Raw genomic sequence first — 14,271 nt, forward strand, 5'->3', positions numbered from 1 at the left:
AAGGAAGGAAGGAAGGAAAAGGAAGGAAGGAAGGAAGGAAGGAAGGAAGGAAGGAAGGAAGGAAGGAAGGAAGGAAGGAAGGAAGGAAGGAAGGAAGGGATGGAAATATACTCATGGGGTAGGGCAGAGGGAAGTGTTTTCTTTGCATATCTTAGTCCCTAGTTTGAATGTGCAGTACCGACATGGTCACCTGAGTGAGCAACACCAGGGGTCCCTGCTGAGCACAGAGCCTGGAATAGCCCCTGAACACCAATCTTCCCCTAACTCCTCCCCGAAACAAAGAAACATCTCAATGGAGAGAGGAGAAGGATAAGTGTCACTCACTGAAAAAAGAAAAACCCCTTTTTTCCAGTTCCAGATGGAGGAAGATGGGTCCCCTGGTTACTTGTTAGGGACATGACTAGAGCCTCGGGGGAGGAAGCTTTGTTCTCAGATCCGTCAAAAAAAAGGCTGTTATCTATCTGCACTTGCTAGGTGCTGAAGCAGAAAACTGTACTACAAGATTTTACTCTGTGTGGTATTGGTGATTGTATCTCTTTACTTCCCAGAAGCTGGCAAAAAGTTAGAAATGCTCCACATTTCTAAGATATCCATTTCATAAAGAAAGTACTTGGAACTTTTTTGGGGGGTCACACTCGGTGGTGCTCAGGGGTCATTCCTGGCTCTGTGCTCAGAAATCGCTCCTGGCAGTCTTGGAGGACTATACGGGATTTGAACCACTGTCTGTCCTGGGTCACTGTGTGCAAGGTAAACACCCTACAGCTGTGCTATAGCTCCAGCCCCAGGTACTTGGAACTTTTATCTGAATAAATTGTTTAAATTCAATATAAGAAAACAGGATCCTTGAAGTGTCCCTCAAGAGAAAACATTTTTGGAATTTGAAGAAAACATATTTTCCTCTCACTATATTACATGGAATTGGGGGCAGGGTTTGTGTAGAATGTCCATATACAAAATTGTAAGTAATCTTTACAGTTCTTGGATTTATTGGTTGAAAAATTTGGTACTCTTAGCTGTTTTCAACATATTAATTTTATCTTTGCTCAGGGGTCACTCCTGGTGGACTCTGGGGACCATATGGGATGCAGAGGACCTAACCCAGGTCAGCTCCATTGCGACTTTCTATTGCTTCCGCCTCTCGCGAGGGACATTCTTCGGATCCGCATAAATTCCCACATGAGTATTTGCCAGATGAAGTTGGAGCACATTTCAAATGTTGATGCAGGGCCAGGAAGATAGCTCAAAAGAACAGTGTGCTCAGGCGGTCCTTTGATTTGATTTTGAAGTTTCCAGACCACTGAGCAAAAATGGGCTATTTCTAGCTAAGTTTACTCATAAAATTATGTCATATTTTAACTGCCGATTTCCTCTCCAAAAGAACTGAGGGGGAAGAGAATTAGCATAGAGATTAAGGCACATGCCTTGCATCAGCCAATCCAAGTTCAGTCCCCAGTGCCACACAGTCCTCTGTGTATTTCCAGATGCAGCCCCAGAGACCCCCTCCCCGCCCAAGTACTGCCAGAGTGGCCTCAGTAAACTGGAGCACTGCTAGGCACAAGAAGCACCACTCCCAGGGCCGGAGAGATAGCATGGAGGTAGGCGTTTGCCTTGCATGCAGAAGGACAGTATCCCGGCATGCCAGGGGCGCTTTCTGAGCATATAGCCAGGAGTAACCCCTGAGTGCTGCCGGGTGTGACCCCCCCAAAAAAGCACCACACCCATGGCCACTGGCTCTTCAATTGGGAGCCCACCCACACCAAATTGGAGGCCTCCCCTGAAAAATAAAAGTCTGCCAGCCCAACGAAAGAAAAACTCAAATTTGCTCAAGGTTCATCTGAAAGCAGAATTTAATATTCTTTATTAGATGGAATTTGTAAAGAGCCCAGCTCGAAAGGAAACTTGCTTTGTTTCGAGCTGTGCTCGGGTGTCTACAAGATTTCTTCAGAAATGATCTTGAGCTTCTTGACCAAGAAGCAGCAGGTAAAAACACCATCACAATGGTGGCCTGCAGGCCCCTTAGAGAGACTGAAGCATTTCCACACTGAGGCTGGTGTCACCGGGGAGGGAACCATCCTGGACTGGCAGCGAGCAATTTAGGAAGTGATTGTGCCTAACGAATTTTGGGGTTGTTCACCATGCAACCTACAGGACTGGATGCTTTCTGTTTGATTGTAGGTTCTTTGTTCCCCGCAAATGCCAACTGTGAGAAAGCTGCCTGGCCTTCTGATGTTATCTTCTATGTCCATAAAATGTTCATTAGGAATAGCATCATTGTTAAGGTGAAACTTGAGCAAACGAGGTAGTTTGTATGATCATGATTATCAGTGGGCGATTTTTTCCAGTCTGCAGTTTTAAGGAACAAGTATTACTAGTTTAGTGTATAAACTGATTTGAGTTTAGCATTTGCACTATTTGGATAATTTTAGATATTTTGAATGGCACTGTGGAGACTTTGTAACTAATTTGTTTCGAATCTGCTTCCTCTTTTTTTTACTCATCATTGGTATTGTCCTTCACTTTTGGGGGGGGATCTCTTGTTTAAGTTGCCAGGAAACACATTTTTGTAGTTTTACATCTGTAACCGACCATAAAAGAGCCCTAAAATATATTCTTTAACAAAAGGAACGAAAAAACTTTCAGGCCAGAGAGATAGTACAATGGGTAGGGCACTTGCCTTGCTTGTGGCCCACCAAGTTTGATTGCTGGCATCTCAGATGGTCCACCAGGAGGGACCCGTGAGCACAGAGACAGATCCCTGTGTATTACGGAAGGAAGGAAGGAAGGAAGGAAGGAAGGAAGGAAGGAAGGAAGGAAGGAAGGAAGGAAGGAAGGAAGGAAGGAAGGAAGGAAGGAAGGAAGGAAGGAAGGAAGGGGGAGGGACGGATGGAGGGAGGGAGGAGGGAGGGAGGAAGGGAGAGAAGGAAGAAGGGAGGGGGAGAGAGAGGGAGGGAGGGGGAGAGGGAGGGAGGGAAGGAAGTAAGGAAGGAAGGAAGGAAGTAATGAAGAAAGAAAGAAATAAAGAAAGAAAAAAAGAAAGAAAGAAAGAAAGAAAGAAAGAAAGAAAGAAAGAAAGAAAGAAAGAAAGAAAGAAAGAAAGAAAGAAAGAAAGAAAGAAAGAGACTATAATGCAGGCCACTAATCAAGATTGTATGGTTAATGCCATGTAGCTCAACATTGTGCAAATCCATCAAATGTGTGCTCGATACCCCTAGTCAGGGTGGTCGGGCCACAGAGCTGGAAGGCTAGTGCATGTGTGTGTTCTGTTGGCGAGTGGACCAGAACGAGAAACAACACAGCACACAAAAACCGAGAAGAGAATCAGTGAGTTTTCTTGCTTGGGTTTGGGAGCCAGGCCCGGCCGTGCTCGGGTGACTGCAGTTCCTAGTGTGGAGCCCAGTTGCCTGCATGCAAGGCCTTGTGCTGTCTTTGAGCCCGAGACCATGGACGTTGCGCAGTCTCAGGATGAGCGCCCCGGCACCGGGACCTTATTTCTTTGATTCCCACCTCCCCGGTGAGGCTGGTGAAGTCACCCCACTTCGTTGACGGGGAAACTGAGGCTGACTTGGTTCCACAACACCTTCCCCCTTCCCCAAGGTTACCAGTCGGAGTGTGAGCGGAGCAAGGGAACCCAGGAACCCCGGGCTGTGGACGGGCCCGATGCGGCTTCGCAGGAGGCACAGCGGAGGCGGGGGCATGTCGCGGGCACCGCGAGGGGCATTCCCCTGGCTGGGCGTTGGGAGGGGGTGAGAGGCCCGCAGGGGCCCAGGTACGTGGGAGAGGGAGGCCGGCCTGGGGAGGGGAAAGGCAGGGCCGCAAGAGTGCGGCTGGGGGAAGAGGGGAAGGCCCAGGGGCAGAGGGCAGCGCCAGAGGGAAAGGGCTGCACCTGGAGGGGGCCGGAGGGCCTCCCCACGGGCCCTCGAAGGCGGCAGCTCGGGCAAGGCGGAGGGGGTAGGCACGCACCCTTCCTCCTCCCAGCCAGGCAGGGGGAAACGGGGTGTGATAAATAGCCCCAGCCGATTTGTAAATCCAGTGGGTTGTGCGCGGTGCGTGTGCGTGCGTGTGTGTGTGTGAGAGAGAGTGTGTGCGTGTGTGAGTGTGCGTGAGTGTGTGCGAGTGCGCGCGCGCGTGCCAATGACATCACCGTCCTCCCCATGGCAACCCCCGACGAGCTCGCCATCGCCAGGCAACGCCGGAGCCGGCCGCGCGTGTTTCATGGGGGCAGCCCGGAGCGCGCGGGGCTGCCGGGCGGGGGCGGACGAGGGGCGCTCGGGGCCGGGGCGCGAGGCCGCGGCCCGCCCACGCCGCCCGCACCGCCGCGCGCCCCGGAGCCCCGGCAGGGCTCGCGCCCTGGGGCCCCGCGCGCGCTGACCGGCCCCGGGCCCCGGCAGTGGGGCCGTGCGGGGAGCCCCCCGCCCCCGGCGACGCAGCCGCCGCCGCCTCCGAGTCCCGGCCGCCCGTCTCGCTCGCGCTGCCCACCTCGGGGGCCCCTGAGGCCCGCCCTGCCCTCGGCCCGGCCCGCGCCCGGCTCGCGGGCGATGGCCGGCGGCCGCCCGCACCCCCGAGGGCGAGGCGAGGCCCCGGGAGGGCCGTAGGCGATGGCGCTGGGCAGGGGCCCGGCGGCGCGGGGCGAGGGCGGCCGGGCGGGAAGGAAGCCCCGTCCGGGAGCGGCTGCGGGGCCGCGGGCGAGCAGGTAGGTGGCTCCGCGCTTGGGCGTGGCCCACGTGCCCGGGGCTGTGGGCGGGGCGCTGGCCTTGGGGCCCGAAGCCGGGCAGGGGACGGGCCACCGGGTCCCCCAAGGACCGGCCGGGCAGGAGGGCAGAGGCGTGGCTCCCGCGCCGCCAGCGCCCAGCTCGCGGTGCCAGGCTGCGTGCGGTCGGCACGGCGCCCCCCGTGTCCCCCTTCCTCCGGCCAGCCAGGTTGTCAGGCAGCCCCTTTCCCCCCCAGTGCCCGGTCCCGCTGCTCGGAAGCCCCGGCACTCACCGGCGAGTAAGCCGGCTGCGCTGCCCGCCCTGCCAGGGAGGCGAGGCCGTGCCCACGGAGCAAGCTTCGCCAGCCGGCACTGAGACCCTTCCCTTTCCTCCTTCCCCCCCCGAAGGGAGAGCCGCTGCCCCTGGAGCCACCAAGGTAACTCTCCCCGCCCGGTCCCCCCACCCACTCCGCCGCTTTGGCCTCTCGGTGGGGTGGGCTCCGGTGCAGAGGCCGCCCGCCCCCCGAACAATGCAGGGCTCTGGTTTCCTAGCTGGGCCACGCACACTCCCTAACCTACTCTCCCTGGCCAGTAGTTGGAAATATTCTGCCCAGCAGGCCTTGGGCAGACTTGGGGAAAGTCTTGCTTCTCTTTCTGCCCTTATCTGGCCCTTGGCTGGAATGTGCTGCTGCTGCTGCTGCTGCTGCTGCTGCTGCTGCTGCTGCTGCTGCTGCTGCTGCTGCTGCTGCTGCTGCTGCTGCTGCTGCTGGGACACCCCTCCGCCGGCTTCTCTCCCCCACTGCCTCTGAGATGCCCCCTTCCTGCGTTCACCTACAGATATATCTGAGGCTTCCACAGGCTCCCACTTGGCCTGTGTGTGGAACTTGGCCTGGCACCGACGTTGAACTGACCCGGGCGACCTGGGGCCTCCTGACCGAGCGAGCGCCTTTCTTCCTCCAGTGCCCTGCCGGGCTGTGGGGTTTAAGACAAGGCTGGACCCGGATAAGGCACTAGGGCACCAGCAAGAAGCCAAGGTAACACTACATTGTCTATTCCTGCCCTGATTTGCACATCCAGGATGGGGGATTCATCTGCTGGGAAAGGGGGAAATGGCTGTGTGCCCCCCAGGTGGGCTGCGCTGGAGGTCCCACCCGGCAGCAGCTCATCCAGGGGAAGGAAAACGTGGTGATAATGAACTCCAGTAACGAGTCCCTGGGCAGGACTGGGTTGACTGAGGTGATCCAGAAGCCAAACTTCCAGAGTGGCTGGTTTGGGGGACCCAGAGAGTGGGCAGGAGGGGGTCACTGCCCCCCCCAACTGTAATCTGAAATCTGGACCATTCCAGGGACAGGGAAGATCTACAGGTAGACCTGGGGTCTCCCCAAACCATGGATACCCTCTTCTGCACGACCCCCAGGGATGTCAAGGGAGACCCCTCTAAAATGCATGTGTGTACCTAGAGTCAGGTTGAACTTCCCAGAACCTCCCACTCCCTGCTCCTATGATGCAGATGGGAACTGACCCAGCCATGGAGATGCTGCCTCTTCAAAAAGGGGATCACAATTGGGGGTCCTCTGTGTGTGTGCAGCAGCTCGCGCTGAAGGAGTTGGACAAGGGGCAAGGCTGCCTGGGCTCTGAGCAGGCCACAGTGGGCTCTGCTGTTTGTACATACGTGCTTCTGTGTCAGTTCAGCGGGGAGGAGGCAGAGACACTGCAAGGCTGCATTCCTTACCCAAGGAGCCCGGTGCCAGTGCCACCGCTGTGCTATATGCGTTATTTGGGGGGTACAGCAGACAGGAAGGTCTCTGGGGAAGTTGTCCTGGCCTGAAGCAGGGCTCTTCTCAAAGGAGGGATCCTTGCCACAATGCAAGGGCAAGACCAGAACTTGGGCGTAGTGCCTAAGTCGAGGCAGGCATCCTAGATTTCTGGACGCAGCCTGGTCCCAAAGAAACAGGCAGGCCTACAGCATAGGCTGAAACAGGGAGGGTGGAATTTTGGCAGCAGCCAGAGCTCTCAACTGGCCCTGCCTTCCCGCAGGGAGAGCAAGCTGACAGGTCTGGGGAGCTGAGTTCTGCCCCAGGGTTCGTAAGTGGCTATGATGCTGGGTGATGCCTGAGATGAAGGAAGTTGGTATCTTTTCTTGGCAAGCAGGCAGTGCTGTGAGATGGCATTTGGCACACTGTGTCTCCTGCACCAGTAGGCAGGGAGCAATTGCTTGATACTGAGTATAAAAGGGTGGCAGAGACAGGGGTGGAAAAATGCTGAGAAGTAAGTGGGGTAGAACCCCTGGGAGTTTCAAAGGGTTAGGAGTTGGGTGGCCCCTGACAGTTCAGGTACAGACCCTGTCTCAACATCAATATGGGGTGGGGGGGGATACCCTCATTCATCACATTCATGACCCATCTAGTTTAGATGATGAATTTGGACACATGCCCTGGGATGACTCTTAACATTGAAAAGAAAGTTATTGTTTGTTTTTGTTTTTTGGGCCACACCCAGTGGCAATCAAGAGATATTCCTGGCTCTGTGCTCAGAAATCATTCGTGGCAGGCTTTGGAGACCATGTGAGATGCCGGGAATCAAATCCAGGTCTATCTTGGGTCAGCCGCATGCAAGGCAACCGCCCTACCACTGTGCTATTGCTCCTGCCCCCGTAACATTGAACTTTAAAGTGATGGATGATAAGCAGATTTGCGGAGAACAAGAAACCAAGGAAGAAACAGCTTCTGCAAGACCGGGTACAAACTGCTCAGGAGGCTGCAGGAAAAGGCAGCATGACGTGTGGTTAACAGGGCAGCTGAGCATAACGGCTGGTGGCAGGTCCAGCCTTCTGCCCCGGCGCACCAGGGCCAACTCAGAGAACTCACCGCCCTGTTCTAGGTCTCAGTCTCCTCTCATGCTAATACCGCTGAAAAAAGATTGTGGAGAGGATTGAATAAGTCAATCCTTGGACATTTAGCAGCCTGGTTGCTCACCAAAAATACCTCATCACAGGGTTAAGTCCTGCATCCTTATCACCATTTCCTAATAATGTGTTAGAGTTGCTACTTGGGTGCTGGATTAATAAAAGTAGAAAGAAATCTTGAGCCAGAGGGACTTGCTTTACACTTGCCTTGCACCTGGCCAACCTAGCTTTGAGTCTCAATATTAATGACCATTTCCAAGCCTACCAAGAGTGACCCTGAGTGGAGAGAGTCTGGGAGTAAGCTCTGAGCACATCCTGGTGTTGCCCCCAAACAACAACAACAAAACAAAAAGGAGGTCGTCTCAAGGAAGCTTTAGTGCTACTTTTGGCCTCCAAGTGGATTGTTTTAGTTTATCTTTTTCTTTCTCTTATTACTTGTTTCTTATTGGCTGGCAATGCTTTGGGATTTCAGGGATTTAACTGTTGCACCGTGTGTGTGATGCTCTACCAAAGTTCCAGGGCCACATGATCACCATCCCCCTGACTCCCACCCTGTTTGTTCCCCTTTTCTTTGCTCAACACCATGGTTTCCACCAAGTCTCTGATCTGATTTAGTAGTGTTCTGCCAGTTGGTTTACTCTCGCCATTTATATTCCGCATGAGTGAAGCCTTATTTCTCTTGACCTAATCACCTCAAGATCCATCACCTTGACCCCCCAAGATCCAATTTCATCTTTTTCAATTCAGGAGTAATGTTCCATTGAATGCAAAATACTATCACGGCTCCGTCCACTCATAAGTCCAGGCATTTAGGGTGATTCTATGCTTTAGTTGCTTTGAATAATGCTGTTATGAACACTGGAGTGCAAATAGCTATTTAAATTAGTGAATATGAATTCACTAATTAATTGAATTTTAATAATTTATTTGGATAAATGCCTATGAATAGTACTTCTGGATCACTTGGGTTTTCCATAGGAATGTAAGGGAGCTGAGTCACACCCAGAAGTTCTCAGGGCTTACTCCTGGCTCTGTGCTCAGAGATTACTGCTGGTAATGTTCAGAGACCATGTGAGGTACCGGGGGATTGAACCAGGGTTGGCTGCATGCAGGTCAGTACTTTTTCTGTTAATACTATCTCTCCACCTCTCAATTTTGCTTTTTAAAAAATGTCCACACCATTTCCCATAGTACCACATGTAAAGTGCACCTGGATTTTGCTTTCTCCACCAATACTTGTTTCCAATCTGTTTGACATAGGCCGTTCCACCCTGTGAGGGTTTCAATTTGCAGTTCCCTAATATAAGTGATATCAAGCATTTTCACTTTTCTTTTCTTTTCTTTTTTGTCACTTGTATATCTTTGGAGATTTGTCATTGAGGTTCTTTATCTATTTTTTAGAATGGGTTGCTTACTGGGACTAGAGTGTTAGCACAGTGAGGAGGGCTTTTGCCTTGCATGTGGCCAACCCAGGTTCAATCTCTGGTATCCCATATGGTCCCCCAAGTTTGCCAGGAGTGATTCTTGAGCAGGAAGCCATGATAAGCCCTGAGTACCACCCGGTGTGGCCCAAAAAACAAAGAAACAGAAAAGGTTTGCTACTATTTTGGTTCAAGTTATGTGAATTCTTCATATGCTTTGGATATTAACCCCTGGATTATGATACTTATTTGTGTTAGAGGAACAAAGCAAAAGGGAATCAGAAGAGAATTCATGGTATAGGAAATCATGCTTTGCATATGGAAACCTTGGATTCATTAAACAGCACCACACAGTCTCCTGGGCAGCACTCGAATGACCCCAAGAGCTGAGCGACGGAGTAGTCCCCTGAGCACCCCCAAGGATGGACTAAAGAAAGAAAAGAAATCTAAAGACCTCATGGAGGAGGTAGTTTTGGGAAAAAATGTGCCCTTTTGGTTCCAGAAAAGGAAGATCTCAGGACACTGCAGACCTGCAACACCAGGCAAAACTCAAATACCACATCCTATTTTTCCCAAATCACGATTGCTTTTTGGGTCTTATTATGCTTTCTGTTTGTGTGGGGGCTATACCTGTTGGTACTCAGGGATCACTCCTGGCTCTGCATGTCTAGGGTAGTGATATAGTCAGGGGACTATATAAATGTGTCTTACCCACTGTACTATCTCTCCAGCCCCCTTTCATTTTTTTCTTTTTTTGGTATGGGGGCACACCCGGTGGCACTCAGAAATTACTCCTGGCAGGCTTGGGGGACCATATGAAATGCCAGGGATCAAACCCAAGTAGGCAGCATGCAAGGCGAATGCCCTACCCACAGTGCTCTCTCTCCAACCCCAGCCCCATCTCATTTCAAAGGTGATCTATGAATTTGAAAAGGTAACCCCAGATTACCCCCAGGAACCCCAAGTCACAAAAAGTAGAAAACCCAGAACATGTCAGATTTGCCTTTGTTAGGGGAATTAGCAAAAGGGCCAGCTTCCTTCCTAACTCTAAGACTCCATATGTGCCTGGCCCTGCTGGTCAGCATTTTCTACAAAACATCCTGTGACCCAGTCATGCCTACAGAGACCTAACCTATACAAAGGGATGTGTTTTATACACCTGGGGGCCCTCTGGGGCAACCTCTTCTCGTCCAGTTGTCACTTTGGTTTTCAGTGGTGGCAGCTTTCTGTTTGCACTTAGGTCGTCAAAACCTTGGAGCTTACTGAGGTCCCCTGGGACCTCAGAGTGTCTGGAACCTATAGCTCAGCACATTCTGGCTGTTTGGGACCTGGAGGTAGGGCATGAGTGCAGAAGCATGAGAAGCTCAGGTCAGCTAGTGCTTTGTCCATCAGCCTGAGCCCTGGCACGAAGACCCAACCCACTCGCTCTAGGTTAACGAGGAATAGCATAACAAGGAACCAGTCACCTTGCGAACATGCCTAATGCCTGGTGCCTGTTCCCAGAGCCTGGGGTTAAAACCAGAACAACTGGTTCTCAGCTTCAACTTCCTGAGACCTGCCAGGAACTTACAGCCCCGTTCCCTATTTTCTCCTCTGCTTCAAAGGAGGCTCCCAATGGAAGTGGGCAAGAAGGTGTAGGGGATGAGGTGAGGGGGCAAAGAGGAGACCTCCCCAACTCAGCCCCGATCAGAGAGGATAAGCACGGAGTCATCCCAACCTCACTGTGCCCATGTGGGACTCAGGGCTGTCTCTGGGAGTGGATGAATGCACTTGGGTTGGTAGCCGGTGCTCCTGGACAAACACTAGCATTCTGCTAGTGTACCACATGGGGACCACATGGACCCAACACACCCAATGGTAGCTGCATGCATGGTATGGGGACAAAAGTTCCACATAGTTTTTGTTTTGTTTTGTTCTGGGCCACACCTGTAGTGCTCAGGACTTACTCATGGATCTGTGCTTGGGGGACCACTTCTCTTAGGACTTGAGGTACCATATGGGATGCTAGAGACCAAACCCAGGTCAGCCACGTGCAAGGCAAGTGCCTTCTCCGGTCTACTCTCTCCAGCCCCTGGAAGTGCCTGCTTGAATCTCAGTTGACTGATGGGGCTCAGGTTCCCACACTTCACTCTGTTTGGAGGTGGTTAGAGTCCCTTTACACTAAAGCTCTAGACCAGAGGTTATTTGTTCCACTACCTCTTTGCAGAAGTCCTCAAACTATGGCCCGCGGGCCACATATTGTATTTGTATCTGTTTTGTTTCTTCATTGCAAAATAAGATATATGCAGTGTGCATAAGAATTCGTTCATAAGTTTGTTTTTACTATAGTCAGACCCTCCGATGGTCTGAGGGACAGTGAACTGGCCCCCTGTTTAAAAAAGTTTGAGGACCCCTGCTTAGGAACAAACAACTTCGCATCTCCATAATTCCTTCCTCCTTTAAGCAAAAACAGAAAGCATACCCAGTAGCTCCCAAGTTTAAAACACTCTCTCTCTCTCTCTCTCTCTCTCTCTCTCTCTCTCTCTCTCTCTCTCTCTCTCTCTCTCTCTCTCTCTCTCTCTCTCTTACTCACTAAGGTTAGTTATTCTTTATTCCAGGCTTCCACAGAAAGGGGTCCCTCCCAAACTCTGCTCGGCAGGAAACAAAGGCAGATATTGGCTGGAGGTCTAGGGGGACAGAAGGGCCCCAGCCAACAAGAATCATGGATGGTCCCCTCCCTCCAATCAAAGGACCCCCAGACTTGGTTGCATGCCTCAGCTCATACAGGTTCCCTCTGCCCTCAGACTCACTGCTGGGCAGAACTGGGCAGGGTGAGGGACACTGACCCAGACCACCCTGCACTAGAAAGGGACTTGATAACCTGGGTGAGAGGTGGCTACGCTGTCAGGGATATGTCAATGCCTTGTGGCTGAGGCTACCCAATTCCCTCTCTTGGTGCTCTTCCTGGCAGTGTCAGCTGCCCCTGTAGGTAGCCTGAAAGGTGTGCCCCTCCAGGTCTGAGGACAGATGTCTCAGTACAGGGACTTCAGGGGGACGCTGTCCTGCGACTATGGAGGGTAGAGCATTGGTTCCTGGCACTCAGTGCCAGCATGGGGGGGGGAGCCCCAGGCACCTTTTGCCCCTCATACCATGTGGGGATTCTCATGAGAGCATTGCAGGGAGACACCCCCCACCCCCCACACACACCTCTGCCTTACAGGACCCGCCCTTCCTAGATGGCAGCTGGAGTTGGGACCAGGAGGTCACTGCTACCAATTGTCCCAGGCAGTGGGCCTCAGCCAGGCAAATTGACAGCAGACAATCCTTGGAACCGGGAACCTCTGAGCAGATCTGCCTAAGTCCGGGTGGGGGTCCATACACTAGGGTTGAAATTCTGGCTCCACAACTCAGTAACAAGATATTGAGCAAGTTCCAGAGCCCTGAACCTCAGGTTCCTCATCCCTCAAAAGCAAATCATCGCAGGATTATTCTTCAGTGCCAGGGATGAAGACCTGAGCAGAAAATGGGCACTAATGGCTGAACTTTGAGGCGGGGGAAGGAGATGAGGTTAGAGGTGAGTGTGGATAGTAGACAGCTTGCTGGAGAAGAGGGCAGAGCTGCTCCACAGAAAGGTGTTCTAGAAGGACAGAGCTTGTCAGCAGCATTGATCCCCAGGTAGCCTTTCAAATCCACAGAGCAGAAAAGTGCAAGGAAGGGCTAATGCGTTTGTGTTTCTAACCACAAGGTGATCCTTATCTCTCCTCTTTGGCCCTCACCTGGGCTCACAGCCCTGGCTGTGTGTAGATGCTCAGGTGTCACAACACGCCCAACAGCCAGAGGCTGAGAGAGAGCTGGGAAGAGAGCTGGCCGCCACACCCAGGGTGCCCGTCCTAGTGCTCAGGCAGATGGGCTGGGAGGGGGCATGGCCCCAGGAACCATGGTTCTGGGTAAAAGAACTCTGGGATCCCAGCCAGAGTGCCTGGCCGGTTGGTAGAAAGACAGTGAGGTTCCTCAGAAGTGCATGCTGCTGCCATTCATTCCCTGAGCTAGGCACAGCCCCTAGGAACTGGCCCTGCAGGGAGGCCAGAGGTTCTGTCCCCAGCTGTTCCCGCCACTTCCTGTTGGCTGAGGTGGGCACAGATGCGAGGAGAATAGAAATGGAAGAGAAGCACAAACAGGTGCTGCTAGTCCTGTCATCCTGGCGGGCAGTGGCCTCAGGCCTGACTATTGCTGATCCACCTGAAACTAGGACTGGAAATACGGAGCTGAGTTTGGAGCTGCTGAGATCCAGTCTGGCAGCCTTTGTCTAGCTTTTCTGAATGATGCGTATCTGCTTTCTCAAATAGCGCCAGAGTTTGAGACACATTACTAGAGGCCCCAGGCTTTTGGTAGGGAGACCCCAAGGTTTCTAGACCACTCCCTACAGAAGGCCTGGATCCAGCTCATCACCCTAGGAAAAACGCTGAATTCAGGTCAAATGAAGCTCCTGTTCATCTCAGATCACCTTCGGTACTGTGGGGTGAGCTGTGGGCTGAGTATAGAATGTTGTCTTCTCTGATGTTGCTTCACTGTGAAGCTGGAGTAAGGAAAGCAATCCTGGCCTTGTAAGAGCGCCTCAAAACCACAGCGCTGTCAGATGTGGGTCTGCATTTTCCATGAGCCTGTAGATGACATTAATTGACGACGTAACTGCGTAAGGAATTTATAGGAGAAGAACACATTGTGAGTCAGTGCCAAGCAATTTAGGGTGTTGATTCTAGGCTCAACAGTGGAATGCATTCCTTGTTCAAATCCTCAGAAACGAATTCCTGTGCCACCCCAGCCTAGCTGCCTCCTGTGTCGAGCTCGGCTTTCGTGGACCCTGGACCCGTAATTGAGCTGTAGAGACTATTAAGCTCCATCACTCGCTCACTTGTCCTCCTTGCTTCAGGGGCCACTTTTGGGAGACACAGGAAATTGGGAATTGGCTAGTTGTGGAGCCTGGTGGGAAAGAAAAGGACTTGGGTGCCATATAGAGAGAAATGGTGAGTAGGGTTGAGACGGCCTTAATTTCTGACTTCCACACCATCTTCTCAGGACACTGCGGCTCAAGGGATTCCCCCACCCCAGCACTGATACCTTTTCCTCAGGGACCCAGTGGTACGAGAACTTGGGGTCCAGTCAGACAGAGGCAGCAGTTCTGCTGACCCCCACAGCTCTGTTTCTGGGGAGCGCCCAGTGACCTAGAAAAGCACTACATCCCCTAGCCCCACCCAAGACTATCCAGAAACTGCGCTGAA

Source organism: Suncus etruscus, chromosome 12, assembly GCF_024139225.1.
Source record: "Suncus etruscus isolate mSunEtr1 chromosome 12, mSunEtr1.pri.cur, whole genome shotgun sequence".
NCBI classification, from domain to species: domain Eukaryota; kingdom Metazoa; phylum Chordata; class Mammalia; order Eulipotyphla; family Soricidae; genus Suncus; species Suncus etruscus.